At 30.6% G+C, this 8,975-nt stretch overlaps 1 pseudogene; it reads left to right on the forward strand.

The window, feature by feature from the left end:
• Positions 1-2,363: 2,363 nt before the first annotated feature.
• On the forward strand, positions 2,364-3,947 carry LOC108809451 (uncharacterized protein At4g15970-like; annotated as a pseudogene).
• Positions 3,948-8,975: the final 5,028 nt, after the last annotated feature.

Below are 8,975 nucleotides of genomic sequence, written 5' to 3' on the forward strand. Positions count from 1 at the left end.
TTTTAAATATGAACTAGAGCTTGACCCGCACGCCCGTGCGGGTGTTTATTTTTACTACACTGATTTAAAAGTATTATTAATATATTATGTTGTTTTGGGTTCAATTTAAAATCAATTGCATACAGTGACTTGTGTTTCAGGATTATTTGCAATATATGTTGATGTAGGAGAATTTCATGTTTAAGAACTCTATTGAAACCGTTTTGATTTGTCGTATGTATCTTAACAGAGCCGATCTATAACGAAAGAAGACGAAGATCTGTTTTACATACGCCAGTTTCTCATAGTACTGGCTTTCAGATAATATGAATACAAAGAAGAAATACAACAATATTGGAATTTTTTGACATAGTTATCTTATAGGCTTGCCACCCGAGTATCTACAACAGTTTCATCTGCAAGAATACTTCAGAGTTTCACGTCTTTTTTTTTTTGAACTTTCAGAGTTTCACGTCTTTAATAAGATTAAACTTCGGTTAGTCACTATTTTTCTGTTTGTGTGTTTTGGATGCAAAGAAAATAAAAGGGGAAATGCATATATATATATATATATATAAGGACGATAGTCGTAGTGATTTTTATACCTGGAACATTCTTTTTTAGACTCATAATCGGAAATAAATTTTATAAAAATTAATAAAGAATGAATGTTTAAAACAGAGTGAATCAAGTAAAAGATATATGCTAGATTTAGGTATCGATTGTAGTTAATATTGCTGAGATTACTGTGAATAACTTTTAACATTAAAAATATTCTTATTGTTAGTTACAGAATATTTAAGATTATGGACTGAGTTTTTATATATATGGAAATGTAGTTATTAGCAGTTCTTTTAAATATTCGATGGTCTGTTTTGTTAAGTTTAGATTTTTAGAACTAATTTAGATATCTATGTCGCGTTAATATCAATTACGTAGTGTACAATTTAAAATCAAATGTAATTTTTTTTCCAATTACTAAACCGGTTTGATAAATTGTTTCTATCACGAAATCTTTAATCATAGAAAGATCAAACCAATTACTCTGTCAGCCACAAAAGGCGATAGTATACAATCCATGGCCAACGTTTTAACAAACCATCTAATGGCCTGTTCATGCATGCTAGATAGAGCTGGGAATCTGAATCTTTATCCGCGGGCCCCGCTTCATTTGATCCGCTGCAGGGCGGGTGCGGGTCAGCAAATTCGAAAAATATGCGGGGCGGGTGCGGGTGCGGGTTGAGCATATTTTCTGCGGGGCGGGTGCGGGTTGATCGAATTTACACTGCGGGTACCCGCCAATCCGCAAAATAAAAAAAAAAAAATTTTAAAATTTTTGTTTATAAAATTATGTTTTTATTAAAAAAAATAATAAAAATTTCGAATATTTAAAATAAAATTATTAAAATATATTATTCTTTTACAAAAAATATTAATAAAATGTATAAAATAATTATTTTTTTATTTTTTTATTTTACCCGCGGGTCCTGCGGGTCACCCGCTAATTTATGCGGGGCGGGGCGGGTCTTGTTTTTTTCAGTTGCGGTTTAAACGGGTCGGATTTTGAAATCAAAAAATGATTCGATCCGCAGCGGGGCGGGGCGGGTCGGGGCGGGTCGACCCGCAAACTCAGCACTAATGCTAGAAAAGAAAAGCAATGAAACCCAACTAAAATTATAGGCAGCAAAATTTTAGGTCTTTTTAACTGAAACAATTATACTGTCAAAAAAATAGATAAAAGAAATTCCCAGTTCGATATATAATATGAACACAATCAGTGAATATCTAGGTTTGAGTTAGACTGTAATTGTAAAACTCACAGTTTTGATTTTTTTTTTTGTCAACCTCGTAGTTTTGATAATATGGACGAAGTGGCACCGAAAAGTTAATGGCACGGTTTGATCTCAACAGAAAATATTTAACTACAATAAATGATTAATAATTTTATTTAAAATAAATCTATCTTAATTACTCAATGGCATAAGGATGTAATTATTGAGGAAAACTTAGGGCTAAATACAAATGTACTTCAGTTTTAATAGATTAGATATTCCTAAAAATCAGCTCCTTTATTTTAGGAAACATATTAAATACAAAAATTAAGCTGAAAGTAATTTAGGAAAATGTTTAATAAATAGGAAAAGACAATGATTACTTAAATATAGGTTGATTTAATTACTTCAGTTGCATGCAATTGTAAATAAAAGTGAAAACGAAGGAGTATTTTATATGGGTATTTCTCTTTTAATAATATAGATATAATAATAATAGACAAAACATAAAATAATAATGCCAATGATGACTTTTTTTTGTAACAACGCCAATGATGACTTCTTCTGGTTTTTTTTTGATAAAAGATTTTCAAAATGATGACTTTTGGCTTGCTCGTAAGTTATTATAAGAACCGACAAAAAAAACGATGACCAACAAGAAGAAAGGAAAAATGAGTTCTTCATCTTCCTCCTCTTCTTCTCCGTCTCGCAGTAAACTTCTTGAATTGATCGGACAAAAGGAAGTAACAAGAATCTTGATTCTGTTTCTTGGTTTGACTGCTTCATGTCTGGTCTTATACAAAACAGCTTATCCTCTGCAACGACTCGATGTCAACAACCTCAGCTCCCTTGTCGCTTCTCCATCTCCACCATCACCAAACTCACCAGAGATATCTCCAGAATCAGTAAGCTCTCATTAGTATTTGGATCTGAGTTAAACTCTGTTTCTGATATACTCGGTTAAACTGATTCTTAGGGTTTGAATTTGTAGTTTAATTAAGTCTATTTTTGTTGTTGTTTCAGGCTAAACCAAAGATCAGTTTCAAGGAGATTTTGGAGAATGCATCGACAAAGAACAATACAGTGATTATAACGACACTGAATCAAGCTTGGGCAGAACCAAACTCGTTATTCGATCTCTTCTTAGAGAGCTTTCATATAGGACAAGGAACACAACAACTGCTGACACATGTGGTAGTGGTTTGCTTGGATGGCAAGGCGTTCGAACGATGCTCCCAACTGCACCCTAATTGTTACCAAATTGAAACCTCAGAAACTGATTTCTCAGGAGAGAAAGTTTACAACACTCCTGATTATCTCAAGATAATGTGGCGCAGAATCGAGCTTCTTACACAAGTTCTTGAGATGGGTTTTAACTTCATATTTACGGTATAAATCTATGGTCCTAAACTCTTTAACATAATTTTTACTTGGAATCATTTAAACCCCTACTAGCTGATCTAATAATTTTAGCCACTAGGTCAACTCTTCCATGGTGTATGGTCTGAATCTTTTTTTTTTTGGCCAAAAGGTCTGAATCTTGATTCCTATGTGATTCATGTATGTAAAACCTATTTAGGACGCAGACATAATGTGGCTTCGAGATCCATTTCCTCGGCTATATCCAGTAATCCAGATGGAGACTTTCAAATGGCATGTGATAGATTCTTCGGAAACCCTTTCGATTCAGATAATTGGGTCAATGGAGGCTTCACATACGTGAGATCAAACAATCGAAGCATTGAGTTCTACAAGTTCTGGCACAAGTCTCGTCTGGACTATCCAGAGTTACATGACCAAGATGTATTCAACAGGATCAAGCACATGCCTTATATCACTGAGATTGGAATCCAAATGAGATTCTTCGATACAATTTACTTTGGTGGGTTTTGTCAAACGAGTAGAGACATAAACTTGGTTTGCACGATGCACGCAAATTGTTGCATTGGATTGCAGAAGAAGCTTCATGATCTGAATCTTGTTCTTGATGATTGGAGAAAGTACCTGTCTTTATCGGAACATGTGCAAAACACGACTTGGAGTGCTCCAATGAAGTGTTTGGAGGATTGAGGACTTTGTTTTGTTTGGAGGATCGATGATTTTTTGGTGAACATTATCTTAAGAATGAAGTGTTTATTGTGGTGTAAATGATTACTCTCTAATCTAAATAATAAAAAAAAAAATTCTGGTTATAATTCTCTGAAATTTTGATAAATGCTAAAATCTTTTTGAGACGAAATAATTTGAAAATTTTATTTTAAAAAGTCACTTTAAATTTACAATGCAAGACACTATTCACATTTCACGCACTTTCTCTATGCGATTTGTCCTTCCAACCCTCAACTAAGTCACAACTACACATTATTAACTCTTATTAACTAATTTCAACTAAACATTACTGTACAATACACACATTCAGATAAAAAAAAAAAAAAAAAAAAAAAAACTGAAAACACAAACATGTGTCTTTTATCTCCCTCATATTCTCACTTTGGATTTCAGATTCACTTTTCAAGACTCTTCCTTTCCCATGCTCAATCCTTAATATCTAACCTCATTTCCTTCATCTTCATCAATTTGTAGAAAACCATGAATCCAAAGGATACACAACTTGTCTCATTTTAAGATGATCAGATGAAGACGACGACATGACGGAGAGCAGGTACGAGCGCTCTCGTGGCGTTGCTCTCTCGATGTTTTCTGATTGGAGTAAAGCTATGGTTTATATCAGTTTATAGTAAACCTCTTGAAGATTGTAGTCTCAGTGACAAAAAAAAAAAAGATTGTAGTCTTAAGGTAGTAAAGCTTTGGTTTGTATCAGATTTTAGTGAAGCTCTGGAAGATCTCGGAAATGAGGGTTTGATAGATAATGATTTGGAATTGGAAAATGGTTTAGCTCAGACAAAGGGTTCTGTTCTTGAAACCTCTGGCGCCTTAAACACCGGAATTCATCACAAACACTTTCAGTTCTCTTATACATGTTGCATTTCCCTTAGAGCTGCTGTAAATCTGCAACATAAACTTTGTAACTCTAGAATAGTTTCTAATGATAGAGATCATCGTCATCAACTTGCCGTGAAATCAACAACCGTTGACCTTGTAATGATAGGTATGAGACAAAGATTCAAATTTTTTTCTATATTTCTGTTTTTATTGATAGTAATTGTGTTCCCTTTTCATTTGTTAATTTTCAAAATGTATACAGTAGATTATGCGTATTACAGCTGTTTGTTTCTTAGGTTTCTAGGAACTACGTGGGCCTTTATATTTGTGAGATTGTAAGAGAGCAAGTCCTGACTGCGATGAGATTTACTTTATTTGTATTCAGGCTTAGAGTTTGACTTAAGTCCCTTGTTAAAATAGCAAACTTCCATAGAGGTGCTTGGATGAAATATGTATATATCCATGAGACGGTGTCCACAAAATTTCATCCGTATCCAATTAACATGAAACAAACATTCAATCTAAATGTTATAGATAGAAAGATGTATGTCCACGAGATATCACATCCACTAAAATTTTTCATTACGCCTCATTTGCTTTCAACAAATTTAGTTATGTTAATTTGATGTATCCATAATTCATTTGACCATGTTTTAATATTCATGTCCACGGTTAATCTATAACTCTATTATCCATAATAAATGGTTTAGTAGGTCTTGTTTAGGTTCTCATAGGGGTAAGAGTGCCATTATGAAAAATGAAAAGCGAAAGTTCCACATCTGCAAATTATGATGTTATCTGTGTATATAGACCGCAAATTCTCTAAAGTTTAAGCCCATAGTTTAACTTGTTAAAGGGATAAAATCAGCATAAACTAAAAGACACATGTGAGAACCACATGAGATAAAATGGGGAAGAGAAACCACAGCATCGAAAACCTTCCATCTCCTCTACTCCACCGGCAAGCAAACCGAACCAACACCAGCTATTTCCCCATAAGTCTCAGACCCAATCGATTTGAATCTTCATCTCATTCACTTTGAATAAACATAGGGAAAGACCAAAACAACCTATGCTTTCCACAACTCAATACAACCACCACCAAAAAAGTTTCGCCAATAGCCTATCTCAAAGGCCAACTTGAGGACGACATAGATATTATTCTCTCCATTAAAGAAGATTAAGGTGTAGCAGAGACAAAGAAATCAATTGTTGGCAACCAGATTATATCTTATCACCTACAGAAAGAAAGATAAAGAAAGCACAAAGCATAGGTTTATGTTTTCGTACGGTGGAGAAGCCGAAACTGAAATCAAAATTTTAAGAGATGTGATTCTTATCGATCAGAGAAAACGTACAAACAATCCAATCTTTAAATCGTAAGAAAAAAAGTTTCTGAGAGTGAAGAGAGAAGAAAATAAGAGAGACTTTAGCAAATAATATGCAAGATTTAATGAGGTAGTATCGTTGGTTTTTTTTTCTTTACCTAGTTTACCCTTAATGAATTCTAGTTTTTAAGATAAAGTTGATGACACAAAAAGTAATATGCCAGGGGTAAATCCATAAAAGAGATCCTGATTTAATTATATTAAGTGGTATGACACATAACACATTCAAATAATTTTAGAAAAAATGGCAACTTTTAAGTTTGTAATTGGCAAATTGGGCGACCTTAAATTCAAATTGGCAAAATTGGGCAACTTGCCTTTTCAGCCAATGTGAAATGTTTTAGAAGGGTTCGGTTGGATTTTGTTATTACTGTTTTGCCATTTCGCATTGTTCCTACAAATTTTATTTTTTATTTATTAGATTTGATTAGATTTCAAATACATATGTTTGTCATTTTTCAGTTTTAGCCATATTATATAACTTCATTAATTATAAAATATAAATAAAATAATATATTATTTAGGGGTATAATAAAATATTTAGTTGTTTTTAACATGTGTGAAACAACCTTACGACTATACAATAAAACGAAGGGAGAACTAATTTTATTGAATCTGTGTTGTTAGACAAACTAATATATGTTTATTTCAACAAATTCAAAAAATATTTTATATTTAACTTATTAAAATTAAAAAAATTTAGATGCAATAAAATAATGTTTATTGTTTAGTAATTTATTTGATTTTAAGACAATTTAAAAATATTCATATACACTAATATTTAAGAATTTAGTACTGGGTATTAATAGATATGATAAAATGAACAATTTCATATAAAAAAATATATATTCGTTTTTAATATGTTAGATTTAAAGGTATCTATATATCTAAATATGAGTTCACTTTTTTTATGCAGCCAAATCATCAATTGACTAAAGAAAGATGAGACGCCTCAAAATAAGTATTAAATTTTTATAAAATCTTTTAATCATTATTATTTTAAAAACTTGACCAAATAATTTAATAATGCATCATATAATCCTAAATATTTTAAAATTAATTGTACATTTTAAAAATTAAACTAATTTTTAATCATAAGTTTATTTTAAAAGATACTAGACCTTGACCCGTCCGACCGGGTGGGTATTTATTGTTTGTTTATTTATTTATTTTATTTATATTAAATAATAAATTTGTAATATTTACACATAAATCCAGATTGAAAATTAATTTTGCAGCTGTAATAAAAATTAAAATTAAAAGCTTAATAAAATATGATGATATAAAATTTAAACTTTTTAACTAAAATAATATAGAGCTGGGTCATAATTTTTCTAATTCTAAAATCTTAGCATCCCAAATAAAATAAATTTATAAACATATTTGGAACTATAATTTTTACTAAAAATTGTTATAAAATAATTTATCGTTGTTGTTGTTTATTTCTAGAGCTTGATCTGTGACTGTATAAATATTTTCTTTCATTTAATTTTTTTCTTTTTACTAATGGTATAATATATATATGGGATTAGTACACGATTGTTATATTAGTATACGGGTCAAAAATGAAATGTTATATATTAGACTAAAATCCGGTTTTTGAACTAACCCGGACTCGGCTAATGAAGGAGTCACGGTTGAACCGGTCCGACCGGTCGGCCGGTCCGGTCCTGTTTTGAAAACCTTGATATTAGTACAAGATTTCAAATCATGTATAATATTAATAGAATGTAGTTGCAGGATCACACATAAGTGATGGCACAATAATTTTCCTACTATATCATATCAATTTTTATTATCATTAAATGTGGTAAATTTAGAACTAAGAAATGTATTTACCAGCATTAATAAAACTATAAATAATTTCAAAATTGATTTAATAGAAAAAAAATTAAATTTTATATTAGGACAACACATTAACTCAACTAAAAAAGACAAACATTAAAATAAATAACTTAATTTATTTTAGGACAACACATTAACTCAACTGAAAAAGACAAACATTGAAATAGAAAACTTAATTTAATTTTCAGTGGCATAAAATGTAAATAACTACAAAAATTTAGGGATATTTTCAAAGTGTACTTCTATTTTAACGATAGAGATTTTTCTAACAAATAATATAACTACATACTGGAAATGTTTTCTCAAACTATGGTTAATTCACCAAAGTCAAAAGTAGTCAATCTTGGGTTTGTACGTCACGAACATTACCAAAATGGATGTTAAACTTTTGACTGGATTAAAGATATTTTAAAAATATTTTATGATTATGTTATAATATTTAGCTTGCTAAGTAAAAAATATATCAAATATTGATTTAGGTAAAAGAATATACCTATATTTTGTTAAGTAATAAATGGGTAATATATATGTTTTGATATGAGCACGATTTAGGCAATATATATTGAATTATATTGTTAACAAATTGGCAAGATTTTCCTTGATTTTATCAAAACTAGTTACAAACATGAAATTTATGGATAATAATTAGTCAATTTTGAATGTAGACTATATGGTTTAAAGTTAAATGAATGTATCCACTATTTTAATGCAATAAATCCAATGCATAGTGTCTCCATCTTCATCTTCTCCACCTACTTAATGTAACAAAAAGTTCTTAAAATGAAACCATTATTTACAAAGAAAACATTGTCGATCTGTGCAGGCTATCACAATTAAAGGAAGAGGACTAAAAGTCTAAAACATATCGTAAGCAAGTTCATTTAAATCAAACACATCCCTATATATTAAAAGAGAATCATTACAACATTTGGGGTAGCCATGTGTCATCACCACAATGATTTTTAGAATTCTTAGAAAAACAGGTTGGTCAATCTAAATATATAATAATGTTTTTATTAAACTAATCAAAAATTAATTATTAATGCTT

This window comes from Raphanus sativus, chromosome 6 (assembly GCF_000801105.2).
Source record: "Raphanus sativus cultivar WK10039 chromosome 6, ASM80110v3, whole genome shotgun sequence".
Lineage (NCBI taxonomy): Eukaryota > Viridiplantae > Streptophyta > Magnoliopsida > Brassicales > Brassicaceae > Raphanus > Raphanus sativus.